Source organism: Glycine max, chromosome 6 (genome assembly GCF_000004515.6).
Source record: "Glycine max cultivar Williams 82 chromosome 6, Glycine_max_v4.0, whole genome shotgun sequence".
In the NCBI taxonomy this organism is placed as follows: Eukaryota; Viridiplantae; Streptophyta; class Magnoliopsida; order Fabales; family Fabaceae; genus Glycine; species Glycine max.
In genome coordinates, this window is record NC_038242.2 from 40,017,957 (window position 1) to 40,035,455 (window position 17,499).

The following is a 17,499-nucleotide window of genomic DNA, read 5'->3' on the forward strand; positions in this document are numbered from 1 at the left end:
TAAACTTCAACATCCTTATCTTCATCATCACTATTAATGGGGATTTTAAGCTCCTCTGAATGATAACCATTTGTCTCAACTTCAACTTCAACTTCATTCATCATACAAGAGAAATTTGTAAATCACTCATCACTGTCAACTTCCTTTTCCTCCTCACTACCACTAACATCTCTCTCTTCACCACCACTATCTCTCTGCTCACCAGCATCAACATCCCTCTACTCACCACCATCTCTCTGCTCACTAGCATCAGCATCCCTCTGCTCACCAGCATCTCTCTGCTCTCCAGCACCAACATGCTCACCAGCACCAACCTCTCTCTCTCTACCACCAACATCTGCATCAGTGGTGATGAAGTAAAAATTAATCATATTAATTAATTATGGTAACCATATTGGACCAAGTACAGATGAATTAAAACTTACCTTCCTCATGGCCAACAACAGGTACATCATCTAAATCATCCTCATTTTCACAGCTTCTGGAATTGGATCACATTCCAAGTACAACATCTGTGGGACTTCTTCTAAAATTGGATCTAGTTCATGATGAAAATAAACATTTATCTCATTCTCATTTTCAAAAGCATCCCTAACTAAGTGTAATATATCTCCATCAGTTGTACATGCAAATGAAAACCCTTGAACATATAAAACCCCAAATGAATCCACCAAAACAATGCAAACAAAATGAACGCAAAAAAACCACTAACCTGATTGCCAAGCGCGAAGATGAACAATCACTGACAAAAAGGGAATGCAATGGGGGAAGAACAAACTGCAAACAGTTAAAAAAAACCCTACAAGCAGTAAGATAGTGAAAAGGAAAATGCGTTTACTTCATTTTTTTTATTTCTTTTTAACCTAATTTTTCAATTCAGTCCTTGCCACATGGGATTGCTGACTTGGACTCAAACTTGCCACATTGTGATGCTTATGTGGACTGAGGTTTGCCAAGTAGACATTTGACTAACGGGGAAATTAGATTTTAATAGCAGAGACTTATTTGCACAACGGAGATAAAGTTAGAGACTATTTTGAATTAAAATTTAAGTCAGGGACTAATATAGAAACTGTTTACAATTTCAGGGACTAAATTGTCTATTCACTCATAAGATAAGATAAGATAAGATTAATTGAGAATGTTTTTATGTTCCTGAAATAATTAAAATATATGTTTGATTAAATTATTTTTTCCTGGGAATATATATTAAAATTACTATAATATTCTTATTATTTTGTTAAAGATGTTATTTTTTTATAAAACAAATAACTTTATTATAAGACTAATAAATGACAAGCAAATTATATTGAAAATGCTATATATCTTACATTTTAGGACAAATTTTTTCTAATTATTCCTTTAAAATTCACAAGATTGATGATAAATAAAAATTGACAGATAAACGAAAACTTTTGAAAATGACAAAAATTAGAAAAATTGCATAAATGAATCATTAATATGAGTGTGATAGTGAGTATGGAAATGATATTGTTTATTTTTGCTCACAAATAAGATTTTTATTTCATAAAAATAAATATTTTTTATCCTTTTGTCAAAATTAAATATTGCCTAAAAGCAAAATTAATTAGTTATCCAAATAAAAAATATAACTGAAATTATTTAGTTTATTATTTCATGAGATACGTGAGATTGGATCCCTGATCCCCAGCCCCCTAAAACAATTTTTCTTGCCTCGCAAAAAATTCTGTATTGGTGGGACCTTAGTTTTGAAGCGGGAAGACCGAAGATGAACGAAGCAGCAACTTACATATAAGTAACGCTCCTTCTTCAACAAGCTTCTCTCTCTGTCTCTCACTCTCTCTCTCTGCCTTTTCCACCCATGGCTCGAAACAAGGAACGGTTTTTCCTTCATTTCTCAATACCCTTTTGCATTCCCCAACTTCACTTATCCGGATTTAGGGTTTTACTTCGAATTTAATTATTTTCCCGTGAAACCCCATTTAGAATGTTACCATTGTCATTACTTCTGAAAGCATAAATTTGTGTTTGTTTTTCGTTACCACAATTAAATTTTATGGTGAAACAACAGGAAGCGTTGCTTTTGCTGCTTGATGTGGGCCCGTCAATGCATCCCGCTCTTTCTGAAATTGAGAAAGTCTGCTCCATGCTTGTGCAGAAGAAGGTACTAGTCATTCCCATACTCTTATCTATTCAAAGTTTCATTTTTTTTTTCTTCTTTTTTGTTTTGATTTTTTGTTATTTCAATCTTGTTTGTTTGGTTTCGTTAGTTTCGTTAGTTGATAGTTTCCATAACATGATCCTTTTGTTTTGGTTTTGTTTTTGTTTTATGTGCAGCTGATCTATAGCAAATATGATGAAGTGGGAATAGTCTTATTTGGAACTGAAGGTACTCACTCACTTTAATCTTTACTATTCAATGGATGCTGTTGACTTGGTGTTTATTGGTTTCATTACTGTTTTTGTTGTAATTTGCTTACCAAGTTTTCCTTTCACTGTAAATGGTAGCTATCTGTAATGGAGAAATGGGGAGCAAGAGGATCCTCCTTGATTTTCTTTTGCTTCTGTTGTGTTTCATTCTCATTCTGAATAGAATCTTTGCCCTGTTGACTAAACTGAGTGTTTACCTTTTGATCTTCTGTTGATAGTGTTACTACCTATTCAGACTGCTGTGTCACTGGAAAAATCCTGCTTCTAAAATTTGATCAAGGGCCTTCCTCACCTTTGTTTATGTTGACATTTTTCAGACACTAATAATGAACTTACTACGGAAGTGGGTGGGTATCAACATGTGATTTTGAAAAATACTTAAGTTGTGGATGGAGATATTGTTGAGGCTTTACAATAACTGCCTCGAGGAACAACTGATGGTGATTGTATCCATGAAGTTCTTGGTTTTAATACAATAAATTTTTTGGTTTTATATTATGCTAGTTTTTACTTGTTAATTGTTATCTTTTTTTTTTTTTGAAACATTTTTCTCAAAATATTACATGATTTTGAGTTTTCCCTGCATTAAAATATTCACATTTTTCCTTCTGACAAAGAGTATTTTCTTTTGTAAGTTCTTTACTTTTAGAGTATGAGATCTCAGACATTTGTGTTTCTGATTACACGGTATTACTTAATGCCATTTATCTTTCATTTGAGTTCTTTTATTTTCCTTTTCGAATAATTAGCTACATATCTCTAAATCTTCACATAAACAAAACCTCTGTTTCTGTTGTACAATTTGTTTGCTTTCTTTTTTAAAGAGTAACTATTTTTTTTTTTTTAAATTTTTGTCAACTATTTTTTTTTGCATGATTTGTATATTTAGATTTTCCTGAAAACCAATATGTTTGTGTTATTAAAATCATGTAATGTAATCAGTAGCAAAACTTCATAAGATTAATTATTAAATTTTCAAAAGGAAGTTGATCCTTTCCTACTGCCATTGATTTGACCTCATCAGCTCACTTTTACCCTTTTTTGTATTCCTTGACTTTGATGTTAGTTCTTGATGCTGTCATTGTTGGCAAGGATATGTTAGTAAAAAAATTTGGAGTAACAAACAAGGGAAAGAAACGTGTGTCTTATTACAAATGCACAATGTCGAATAAAAGAATTTGATGAAGGAACAAAGGAAGAGCAAGTTACCACCATTGCCAAACAAATGACTGCCCATGGTATAAAAATGGAAAGTATAATTATGAGAGGAAAGCTTAGTCAAGATGCAAACAAGGGAATAATGGATGAGAATGATCGCTTGTTAAATATTTTTTCAAAGGAAACATCAACAAGATTGTTGTATGTGGAGAATCCAATTTCTTTGTTTGGTGCTCTTCGAACAAGAAATGGAGCTCCAGTTACAGTTCTCGGAGGGCATCTTGAAATCAATCCAACACTGAGCATTAAGGTGATCTATGTATATAAATAACTTTAATTTCCATCCCATGATGAATGCTCTTTTTAAATGTCATTTATATTCATTTATCTGATGTACCAGCATAGTTGATAAATGTTTTCATTTCACTTGTTTTTCCTTTTCATTGTCATTTATTTGATATTTAATGTTATTATGGCATCTTACATTATTTTTTTTTTTCTACTGTAAATGATTATCAATTATCAAATGCTCCAATTTAGAGTTGTCCATGTACCCTGACTCCATGGACAATTTATTTCTGATTAAAGTTGAATAGCCAATGTTTCTCTTGCATTTGCATCTTAATTTTAATATCACATGTCTTTTAATCTTTTGCTTGAATAATGAATATAAATTGTTTTGGAGTTGACGATTACTTGTTTACCGTGTCTGTTAGGAACCAAGAATTGAAATGAAAAAGAAAATAAAAGATTTTATTGACTAGTAAAAAAAGAACATAAAATAGGTGAGAAGACTCTCCTCTAAGGGTTTTCCCTTCACAAAGGATTTCTCCTTTCACAAAGAGCTAATGCTCAATCTACAAATGATAAGATCTCCCTTTCTCCTATCCTTCTTCCTCTACTTATATCTAACAAACCCTTCTAACAAACTAACTAACTCATTAGTAGTCTAACTATATTAACTAACTCTTCATTCTCCTTATATCCTAATAGTGTTTTTATTTTTCTTTCTTCTCAGACTAGCATAACAAGTAGGTGCTCCATACAAGTGGGTTATTTATTCAATTTGTCCTTTTAAAAAAATTCTAAATAAAACAAAATAGTATTTTGTTTTCATGAAACTAGAACCTCGCTCGTGTTTCAGCACAAGCTAATAGTAATATTTGATATTTGATAATATATATTGATAGTTTAATTATATTAAAAAAATTACAAACAATATCATTCAAGTAAACATTTGAAGCAAACATGATATCTCATACATATTGTGATGACATTATATATGATATTCCATATATGGCTAGCACAAAAATAAGTTTAAATTACAAACAACATAGGTAATTATTTGCATGTTTTATAAAAGGGATAGATGTGCATTGATAGTGGTGAGAGCAGGAGAAAGAAGATAGAATGGACTGAGAGAAGATGAAAGAAGTTACCACCAACCCTGAGTACAGGTTCCTTTTCTTTGCAGGAGAAACAAGACAGATTGGAGTGCTTCCAAGGTGAAAGAAGTCACCACCAACCCTGAGTATAGGTTCGTTTTCTTTGCATAACCAAACTTTGTCATTTCTTTCTTTGTCATACTACGATTTTGAGTTGAAAACTCTATGAGTACAGGTTCGTGGTGATTTCGTTTCTTTACTTTACGTTTTTTATTTACTTGGTATATATATTTGTTGTCGCACAACATTGAGGCTCTAAATCAGCATTATTGTTTCCTCTATTTTATTTGTGTTTCTCCTATTTGCAACACAGGCTGAGGCTTTGTTCTTATTCCCCACTATCTGCAAAGACAGGGTATGTCCACAGTGTAAGATAAATAAACTGGTCTGATTCTCTCATACATTTAAGTGTACCATGACATTTGTTATGTTGTTGTCGTTGATACCCTATAATAGAGAAACAAAGTTGTTCTTATTGAGTATGAAGTTTTATAGCTAAATTGTTTCGTCGTTATAAATAAATTTTGTTATATTATGTTAGTAGCAATGTCTCGTAAGGTAAACATGATCTCTGAGTTGCCTACCAAGAAAGAGACTTGGAAGATAACAGTACGAATCACTGATATGTGACACGTTAACAAGCATAATGGTAGACAAATAATAGAAATGGTGTTCATGGACCAAACGTGTATTTGCTGATATTCCATATTGTAATTCACTACATTCATTTCGCTGCTTTCTTGCATTTATCAGTTTCATTCTTGACTTTTACAGGGTGCAAAGATTGGTGCCACTCTTTGGCAAAAATTGTTTCCTGAATATGAGGCAAAAATTGTCATTTAGAACATTAAGGTTGTTGAGAATCATTCTAAGTACAAAGTGAGTACGATTTCATTTTTGGTTTACTTGATGAAAACTACTTCTGTTAAGGAGATCGATCGTCCTGAAATTCCTCCTAATGTTCATGTTATTACTCAATTTGGAATAGCACCACGTGACACTTTAGTTGGTATGTGCATTAGTCAATTTGCTACCATAGACATTATGATAATTCGTGAAGAATAATTACGATAGCGTTGTATTGTAATTTTTAAATAGATGTTTGTGTTGTGGTTGAAGTCATTGAATAAGAATATGCAGTCATTTCTTACTTTGCACTTGCGAAAGTATTACATTAAGTACTTTGGCACATGTTGGATTGTATTTACCAAACCCAGTATTTTCTCATGGTCAGTTATATGTAGCACTTTCGCGAGTGCAAAGTAAAAAAGGGTTGCATATTTTTATTCATGATAAAGAAGACACTCTAAAAAATATTACTATTAATGTAGTATACAAAGAAGTCTTTGTAAACTTATAGAAAATGTATGCTTCCCAAATTCTTATTGCTACATATGCATTACCATTAATGTCATTCATTTTGTATATAAAACTATAACAAACATGCATAAACACATCCTAGGTTTGGTAGCCATCTAATTGTTTATTGACGTCTTTTTCAGCATATTATTTGCCATTTTAGCAAATTATAATGTACTACATATTTAACTTTGTCATCGTTTTTACAGGTTTCAGCATGCTTACTTTTTGAACAACTATCAATGCACATCTATCCCCTTTATCAAACACGTAAATCATTACCTATATTGCTTGTAATTCAAACTTATTTTTGTGCTAGCCATATATAATATGTCATCACATTATGTATATGGGATATCATATTTGCTTCAAATGTTTACTTGGATGATATTATTTGTAATTTTTTTAATATAATTAAACTACCAATATATATTATCAAATATTACTATTAGCTCGTGCTTCGGCACTGACGAAGTTCTAGTTAAACATTGCAGAAGAAGGCTACCTCAAATGGTAGATATCTAAACATAACTAAAAAAAGAATGGCAGAAACAATACATATTATCTCTTAACTTGATTGTAACTCTATATGTAGGATTAACTTTTTTATGCTCAATGACTTAGACCACAACACCAACAACATCTATTTAAAATTTACAATGCAATTGTAAGTATTCTTCTCGAACTATCATAGTGTCCATGGTAACAAATTGACTAATGCACATACCAACTAAAGTGTCACGCGATGCTACTCTAGCAATAATATCAGCAAATCGAGTAATAACATGGACATTAGGAGGAATCTTAGGACGATCGACCTCCTTAACAGAAGTAGTTTTCACCTAGTAAACTAAAAATGGAATCGTACTCACTTTGTATTCAGAATGATTCTCAACAACCTTAATGTTATGAATGACATGCAGAACCACATTGTAACTTTGCCTCAAATTCAGGAAATTTTTTTTGCCAAAGAGTGACACCAATTTTGCACCCTGTAAAAGTCAAGAATGAAACTGATGAATGCAAGAAAGCAGCGAAATGAATGTAGTGAATTACAATATGGAATATCAACAAATACACTTTGGTCCATGAATACCTTTTCTATTGCTTGTCTACCATTGTGCTTGTTAACGTGTCACATATCAGTGATTCGTACTGCTATCTTTCAAGTCCCTTTCTTGGTATGCAACTCAGAGATCATGTTTTCCTTACGAAATATTGCTACAAACAAAATAAAATTTATTTATAACGATGAAACAATTTAACTATAAAACTCCATACCCAATAAGAACAACTTTGTTTCTCTACTGTAGGGTACCAACGACAACAACATAGCAAATGTCATGGTACACTTAGTGAGGCACTACTACGGCCCAAATGTATAAGAGAATTAGTCCAGTTTATTTACCTTACACTGTGGACATACCCTGTCTTTGCAGATAATGGGGAATAAGAACAAAGCTTCGGCCTGTGTTGCAAATAGGAGAGACACAAATAAAATAAAGGAAACAATAATGTCGATTCAGAGCCTAAATGTTGTGCGGCAACAAATGTATACACCAAGTAGATAAAAAACGTAAAGTAAACAAATGAAGTTACCATGAACCTGTACTCATGGAGTTTTCAACTCAATTGCAGCATGACAAAGAAAGAAATGACGAAGTTTGGTTATGCAAAGAAAACGAACCTGTATTCAGGGTTGGTGGTGACTTCTTTCACCTTCGAAGCACTCCATTCTGTCTTTTTTCTCCTGCAAAGAAAAGGAACCTGTACTCAGGGTTGGTGGTGATTTCTTTCAACTTCTCTCAGTCCATTTTGTCTTCTTTCTCTTGCTCTCACCACTATTAATGCACATCTATCCCCTTTATAAAACATGCAAATAATTACCTATGTTGTTTGTAATTCAAACTTATTTTTGTGCTAGCCATATATGGAATACCATATATAATATGTCATCACAATATGTATATGGGATATCATATTTGCTTCAAATGTTTACTTGGATGATATTGTTTGTAATTTTTTTAATATAATTAAACTACCAACATATATTATCAAATATTACTATTAGCTCGTGCTTCAGCACGGGCGAGGTTCTAGTTTCATGAAAACAAAATATTGTTTGGTTTTATTTAGAATTTTTTTTAAAAGAAACATGTACTCAGGGTTGGTGGTGACTTCTTTCACCTTCTCTCAGTCCATTTTGTCTTCTTTCTCCTGCTCTTATCACACGTGCTCTTTGTCCGCGACTCAACACATTGGAAACAAAAGCGCAAAATATAAAAAAATACATACCGTGATGGGGACATTTTTGGGCAAGAACATAAAGTTTTCATATGCCAACACATCAGCAAAGTATGGGCATTTTGGTTATTTCCAATCATTGTTAGGGCCTTGTTTGTATAAATATAAATGATTGTTAATGATAATCAGGTAATGGTATAGAAGAAAACAACTGAAGAGAAATTTCCTTCTATGAAGAAATATTCTGATAAGGCTCCTCCAAAGGATAAATTTGGTAAACATGAAGTCAAAATAGATTATGAACACAAGAGTTCTAAAGATCCCGACAAAGTTGTCCCCCCTAACCAAAGAATTAAAGGCTATCCTTATGGGCCTCAAATAGTTCCCATATCCTTTGCTGAGTGGGAGGCTGTTAAATTCAAACCGGAAAAGGGTGTGAGGCTCATGGGATTTACTTATTCTTCTAATGTATTTAGGTAAGATTGTATATGCTCTAAAAGAATATATTTGATTCAAATTTATTAAGAGAGATTTCCTGACTCTATATCTTTTTTATTCTTGTCTAAAAATGAAATGTGTACTACAGACACCATTACATGAAAGATGTATATGTTTCCCTACCTAAACCTGGAAATACAAGAGCCATGATTGCAGTTTCTGCAGTAGCAAGGGCTATGAAGGAAATGAATAAGGTGGCAATAGTATGTTGTGTTTGGAGACAGGGACATGCGAATGTTGTCATCGGGGTCTTGACACCCAATTTGTCTGATAAATAAAATATTGTAGGTTTTTTCTGTCTTTGTTTCTTGTATTTTATATCGGTTTATCTGTACTAGCTTCAATTTTGCCTCTTCATTTTTTATTTATTTCTTAGTTTTCTGATTTTGCTGTGCAGCCTGATTCATTTTACTTAAATGTACTTCCTTTTGCTGAGGATGGGGAGAGTTTCAATTCCCTTCCTTCACTAATTTCCCAGCATCATGGCAACCAAATGGACAACAGCTAGAGGCTACAGCTAACTTATAAAAAAGCTTGATCTTGCACCACATGGGCAAGAGGAAGTTTTGCTACCTGACTTTACACCAAATCCAGTGTTAGAGGTACTTACTCACGTGTTTCTAGTTTATGCTCTCATTTCTGCCTTTATTCACTTATATTTCCATGTTTCTTTTTTCTTCTGTTTTTTTTCCCTCAGACGGATTTGAAATTTCATTTTTGACTTGGGATTGTTTTTACTTAAGTTATGATCATTACTTGAGGTGTGAATCTGCATTTAGCATTTCTTGTTGGCTAGAGATAGTACTGGATGCTTTAAGATATGGAGAAGAATGCTTAATAGTTTATTAATAAGATGAACTAATTACAAAGAAAGACATGGGGTGCAGCCAATACCCGTGTTAGTAATGTGTAAACCTATATTGCGGTTCTTGCTATCTTGTGTATTTTAAAAGTTAATCAGCTTATTTACCCTCCCAAAAAACTAGCATTGATATCTAATACAATATCCTCTCTCCCCCCGAAAAGGGTAATCTTAAGATAAAGTTAACAGATATATTTCTTCAATCATTCAGCGCTTTTATCATTATCTTGAGCTGAAATCAAAGGATCCAGATGTGGCAGTACCTCCTCTTGATGACACACTCAAGAAAATTACAGAGCCTGATGCTGACTTGCTTTTGCAAAACAAATCTGAAATAGACTCATTTTGTAGGTCTTTTGAGCTAAAGGGAAATCCCTTGGTAAGAATGAGTCCTTTGCTCCTTTTTGTTTCAAACTTCAATTATGATTTAAATTCAATAAATCTTGCTGTAGAAAAAGTCGAGGCATTTATTGGGAGGACTTGAAATGAAGGTGAGGAGGGGTCAAAACCTCACTTTCTCTCTCAGCTTTATTAGATTCAAAATGTTACATATATATAGGATACAAAAAAGAGAGAGGAGAGATGACAGTGACATCTCACTGTTGCCTTCTGAATAAGGCTTACAGATTAAGCTACCAAACAAAGCTAAAATACAAAAGAAATATTCAACATTCAACACTCCCCCTCAAGCTGGAGCATATAAATCATATGCACCAAGCTTGGAACATATAGTCCGAATTCTGGGTCCTCTTAGGGACTTAGTCAAAATATCCGCTGGCTGGTCATTAGAACCAATGAACTCAGTGACAATCTCCTTGGACAGAAGCTTCTCTCGAATGAAATGACAATCAATCTCTATATGCTTAGTCCTTTCATGAAAGACTGGGTTTGAGGCAATATGAAGAGCAGCCTGATTATCACAATACAACTTCATTTGCAACTCTTCACAAAACCTCAATTCTTGCAGAAATTGTTTAATCCACATGAGTTCACAAGTAACCATAGCCATCGATCGATATTCAGCTTCTGCACTAGACCGAGCTACAACCGTCTGTTTCTTGCTTTTCCAAGAAACAAGATTTCCTCCAATGAAGACACAATAGCCTGATGTAGACCTCCTATCCATGGGACAGCCAGCCCAATCAGCATCACAATATCCTGATAATTGCGTATTACCTTTGTCTTCATACAACAACCCTTGTCCAGGAGCTCTCTTAATATACCTCAAAATACGCATGACAGCATTCCAATGGTCCAAATGAGGATTTTGCATAAATTGGCTAACCACTCCCACAGCAAAGGAGATATCAGGTCTAGTGATGGTAAGGTAAATGAGTTTTCCCACAAGCCTCCTATATCTCTCGGGGTCAGGATAAACTTCACTTTGATCTGCCATGAGCTTCAAATTAGGATCCATAGGACTTTCAACAGGTCTACAATTTTGCATACCTGTTTCTTCTAAAATATCAAGGGCATACTTCCTCTGAGAGATCACAACACCATCTCCTGATTGAGCCACTTCAATACCAAGGAAATACTTCAAAGATCCCAAATCTTTGGTCTGAAAATGACTGAATAGATACTCTTTTAGCTGGCTGATCTTAGTAGCATCATTCCCTGTAATCACTATATCATCAACATAGACCATTAGATAAACACATTTTCCAGGAGATGTATGACAATAAAATACAGAGTGATCAGCTTCACTTTGTTTCAGTCCAAACATGTGAACAACATGACTAAATTTACCAAACCAAGCACGAGGAGATTGCTTCAACCCATAGAGAGATCGATGAAGCTTACACACAAGGCCATACTCCCCCTGAGCAACAAACCCAGGTGGTTGCTCCATATAAATATCCTCCTCAAGATCACTGTGGAGAAAGGCATTCTTAATATCAAGCTGATGGAGGGGCCAGTGACGAATAGCAACCATAGCAAGAAACAGACGAACAGTGGTGAGTTTGGCGACAGGAGAGAAAGTATCACAGTAATCAATGCCATATACCTGTGTGTAGCCTTTAGCTACCAAACGAGCCTTAAGCCGATCAACCTCACCAGTGGGCCCAACTTTAACAGTGTAGACCCACCTACAACCCACAGGGGTCTTACCAGGGGGAAGAGGAACAAGCTCCCAAGTACCATTATTTTCAAGGGCCTGCATTTCATCAATCATAGCCTGTCTCCAGCCAGGATGATCAAGTGCCTCACGGACAGTGGAAGGAATGGCAAGGGAAGACAATGAACAAACAAAGGAACTGTATGAAGGAGACAAACTGTGATAGCTTAAGAAATTATAAATAGGATGAGGATTACGAGTAGAACGAGTACCTTTTCTGATGGCAATGGGCCAATGTGAATCAGAATGAGGAGAAGAAGTGGAAGGAGAGGGCGGATCCATGAGTGGAGGACTGGTTGAAGAAGGACGAGAATCACTAGGAGAGGCTTCAGGTACTGGAGATCCAATCTGCCTTGTCCTATGTTGATCTGTAGTCAGAGGTGGTAAGATGACTTCAGGTGAATTTGGTGAGGAAGATGGAACAATACTGACATTTTGGCCTGAGTTATCTAGGGGATAAGGAGAAGGAATAGGAAGAACTTCCTGAAGAGATGAAGAAAGGTCCACGGAGGGTGAAAAGAAAGGTGTGTCTTCAAAGAAGGTTATATCTGCAGACATGTAGTATCGTCTCATGGTTGGAGAGTAGCATTTGTAACCCTTTTGAAGACGAGAATAACCCAGGAAGACACATTTGACTGACCTAGCAGAGAGTTTATCTAAACCAGGAGACAAATCATGAACAAAACAGGTACAACCAAACACTTTAGGAGAGACATGAAATAAAGGATCATGAGGAAAGACAAGTGAGTGAGGAATTTGGATTTCAAGAGAAGAAGAAGGCATCCGATTTATTAGGAAACAAGCAGTAAGCACCGCATCTCCCCAATGATGTATCGGAACATTCGAATTTAGCATTAGGGAGCGTGCAGTTTCAAGAAGATGACGATTCTTCCTTTCTGCAATACCATTTTGTTGTGGTGTGTGAGGACATGTGGATTGATGTAGAATACCTTTGGAAGACAGAAAAGAAGAAAGATCATGAGAGAAATACTCTTTAGCATTATCACTTCTGAAAATTTTAATTGTTTTTCCAAATTGATTCTCAATTTCATTGTAGAATGACACAAATATAGGCAAAAGTTCAGATCTGTCTTTCATTAAATAAACCCAAGTACATCTGGAGAATTCATCAATGAAGGTTACAAAATATCGAAAACCAAAAGATGTAACACGACTTGGTCCCCAAATATCAGAATGAATGGTAGAGAAAGCCGAGTTACATCTTTGTACAGTTTGAGGAAATGACGACCTGACATGTTTTCCTAGTTGACAAGACTCACAATCTAAGACTCGAAGATTCTTAAGACTAGGGACCATCATCTTCAATTTTGATAAACTTGGGTGTCCTAGACGATCATGCAAAAGTTTGGGTTTTGAGATTGCAAAACAAGACCCAGGTGGACTGGAGTCCAAATAGTAAAGTCCTCGTGATTCATGTCCTTCTCCAATCAGTCGCCCCGTCCCATGTTCCTGAATAACAAAAGAATTAGCAGTAAAGGTTACTGAACAATTTAACGAACGAGTTAATTGACTTAGTGAGATTAAATTATAGGGACACTGCGGAAGGAATAAAACAGAGTTTAATTTCAAGGAAGGAGACAATGAAACTTGACCACTTCCTTGAGACGCAACCTTGGAGCCATTAGCTACAGTGACGAGGTGAGGAATTTTTGGTAAGGAAAAGGATGAAAAGGAAGACTTATTACCAGAAATATGGTCAGAGGCACCTGAGTCGAGTATCCAAGGACTAGGACCTTCAATTGATTGAGAGATACAAGCTGTTGAAAAACATGGTACAGATGAGGATTGAGCTTGGTTGCTGGGTCTCTCGGATTTGAGCTTCAAATACTCCTGATACTCCTCATCAGAGAACTTAGACTCTACTTTCTCTGATCTAGAAACCTGTGCAACCTTGTCAGGAAACCCATGCAACGAATAACAATTCTCTTGGGTGTGACCCATCCTCTTGCAGTAGGTGCAATGAGGACGTCCACCCCTTCCATTGCGGCCTCCTCTGCTGTTGCGACCGCCTCCTCTACCACGTGATGCAACCATTGCTGACGTCTCCACACTATCAGTAGGATTTTCATCCTTCGATAAGTGAGGCACACGGAGAAGCCTAGTGATGAGAGAATCCATGGATGGAACCTGATCCCCAGCGAGTACTTGATCACGAACATGATCAAAGTCTGAGTGTAAGCTTCTCAGGATAAGGACCATGTAAAACTTGTCCAGTTTCCTGTTCACTTCTTCTAATGAATCAGCCACAAGAAACTTTCTCAGCTCTTCCACGGCAGCCCGAGCCTTACCCACATGAGCAATCATGTCATGGCTGGTTTGCTTGAGGGCTGTAACCTTCATGGTTGCATCAAATAAGCTCTGAATATCATTGGCAAAAATTTCTTGAGCCTTCTTCCAAAAGGAACGACACGTTTTAAATGATCTAAGGATATCCAAAATATCCGGCTCAACTGATTGCCGTAACACAGCACACAGTTGATAATCAAGTTTCTCCCATTCGGCTCTTTTGTCACTTGAAACAGAATCGGAAGCTTTCTCCAAGTGGTCATGGTGTCCTTGACCAAGAAACCAAAGTTCTACGGAAGCAGACCATGAGGGGTAATTTTTCCAATTGAGTTTAGCAGCTGTGATGGTTGGAGTCCCGGAGAAGGAGAAAACAGGTCCAGGGGAAGCCATTTTGACCCACAAGGTGAAACCCTAAGGGAGCAAAAAGGTGGAGAGAATAGGGCTGTAGCATTCCAGGTGACGAAACTGGAAACTGAGGGCTGGAACGGACTCGAGAGAAGCCGACCAAGAGAACGGCGGAGGCGCGGCGCGATTCCGGCGCCGGGACGGCGGCGCGTGGACTGCACGCGCCGGAGGACGCTCGGGACGGTGGCGGCGCGTGGCTGCTCCGTTGCCGACGCGAGTTGGCCGGCTGGCTCGCGCTTCCCAAGGCAAGCCTAACCCTGGCTTCGCCGGAGAAATGGCCGCCGGAAAGTGGCGGCGGCGGCAGACGGCGGCGGTTGCGGCGGACGGCGGCGGCGACGGCGGCGGGCGACGGCGGATGACACCTGCTCTGATGCCAACTTGAAATGAAGGTGAGGAGGAGTCAAAACCTCACTTTCTCTCTCAGCTTTATTAGATTCAAAATGTTACATATATATAGGATACAAAAAAGAGAGAGGAGAGATGACAGTGACATCTCACTGCTGCCTTCTGAATAAGGCTTACAGATTAAGCTACCAAACAAAGCTAAAATACAAAAGAAATATTCAACATTCAACAGGAGGAAAGAGATCTTTTTCAAATGATGAAGAGGTTAAAGGAAACATTACTGCTCAACCAGCCAATCTCACCGGAAATGCATCTGTTAAAGTTGGGAAAATTGGGGATCTGACTCCCGTTCAATGTTTTGAAGCCTTGATTTGACGCAGAGATAGTCCAGATTGGGTTGTAAAAGTCATTAATGAAATGAAAAATAAAATATTTGACCTGGTGGAGGACTCCCATGAAGGGGATAACTATCTTAAAGCACTGGAATGTTTAGTTGCACTTGCAAGGGTTGCATCCTTGAGCAGGTAAGCATCTTCCTTATTCTTGCTCATAGAAGATGGTTAGGATTTTCCCTGTTCAACTGTTGATTTATTTGTTATCACCCTTTGAATTTCTTTGTTTTATCTGCCTTGGCTTTTTAACTTGATGAATTAACAATTTTTTTGTTTGTGAAGGAACCAAAACAGTTCAATGATTTCCTTAAGCATCTACGGAATTTCTGTCAAGAGAAAAACCTTCCTAGTTTATGTGAATATCCTGCTTCTAAGGAACTCACCTTGATCTCCTAAACAGAAGCTATAGACAGGTTTTTGTATTATCACTTTTCTCATGATTCAATTCATGTAAGTATTTGTTTTTCTTCTTTTCTGGATCATAATTTGTTATTTGGTTTCTTCATACAGTGAAAATACTGATGACAAAGCCTGAAGGTTTCTTGGTTAAATCTGAACCAAAAGTTGATTGATTCCTTCACTGTATGCACTGAAATATCTGAGAGCTTCATTCTTTTGCCTCAATAACGATTAGATATATTGTACAAACAACTGTTTTGGAACAAAAATCTAGGAATACAGTGTAAATTGTACTCACCTGAGATTTCATTTGTGAGAAATCAAAATTTGGCAAGCTTGAATTCTCCAAGCATGTGTTTAACACACGAAACTTGTGTGCTACTTTAGGATAATGATATGTCAAAACCAGACTGGAGAAGTATGATGCAGTTGCATGGTAGATGTTTAAGTTGGTTTATATTTCCCAATTTCCATGAACTAATGCTATTTCACTCCAATAGCAGGGTTTGCTGATGGTCCATTGCATTTTGGTCTTTTTCTGTATGTCTGTATGTAGTTCAACCTTAATGCTGTATAACAAATTCATGTCTACATCTAGAAGCCACCAGAAGTTATGACTATTTCTTTGATTAGTTCCAAACATGTTTCAAATGTGTTTTCTCTCAAATGAGTCACTTGATTATGTTTAATAGCTAAACTTGGCAATCAAGTGGCCACTTGATCATTGCAGATTAATGGACATTATAAATTTATTATATCATTATGGAATTGTTACGAGTAATTGTTGAGTAATTAAAATAAAGAGAATGTTACTTGTTATCTTAGTGATAGGCTGGCTGATCAATCTGGATCAAAGTGCTTCCATGATTTTTGAGCGTTTCCCCGGAAGCTGATTGTAAGTTAACTATCTTAAAAATGCATAGTAAAGCAAATGAGGGAAAAAAGAGAGAAGCAAATATCATATAAGCTCAACTTTGAAAATTTCTTTCGTCAAACTTTTTATAAGCAGAATGTATCAAAGAGAATGAGTATGTAAAGTTATAATAAAAAAATCTAGCTAATATTTTATAAAGATATATAATGTATAATTTAACTCAGAAAATAAAAATACATTTTTAATTAATTTCAAGGTAAGGAGATCATGAAGTATTCTAATTAAAATTAACGGTACAAATATTTTTATTTTAACTTTATACGTCTGTACATTTTATAATTTAATGCAGAAATAAGTGTTTTATACCATGTGCCAAGCTCCAAGGACCTATTCCTTAATTATACTAGAGAGTTTCTTTATAATTAATAGCCTGTCTAGCTCAGCTAGTAGACCACAAGGCTCTTAACCTTGTGGTCGTGGGTTTGAGTCCCACGTATATTATCATATATTAATTTTGATAAAATTACACTTTTGGTCCCCCCCCTTTTGCTCCTATTTTATTTACGCGTCAAAAAGGTATTTTTTAATTAACCCTAACCCTAAGGTATTTGGAAGTGTAGTCCCAGAAACCGCAAACCTCAAATGTTATCGTGAAGCAGCCGCCTTGGGTGAAGGTGGGC

At 35.9% G+C, this 17,499-nt stretch overlaps 1 pseudogene; it reads left to right on the forward strand.

Annotated features, from left to right (window-relative positions):
* Positions 1–1,864: 1,864 nt before the first annotated feature.
* Positions 1,865–16,294, forward strand: LOC100794827 (ATP-dependent DNA helicase 2 subunit KU80-like; annotated as a pseudogene).
* Positions 16,295–17,499: the final 1,205 nt, after the last annotated feature.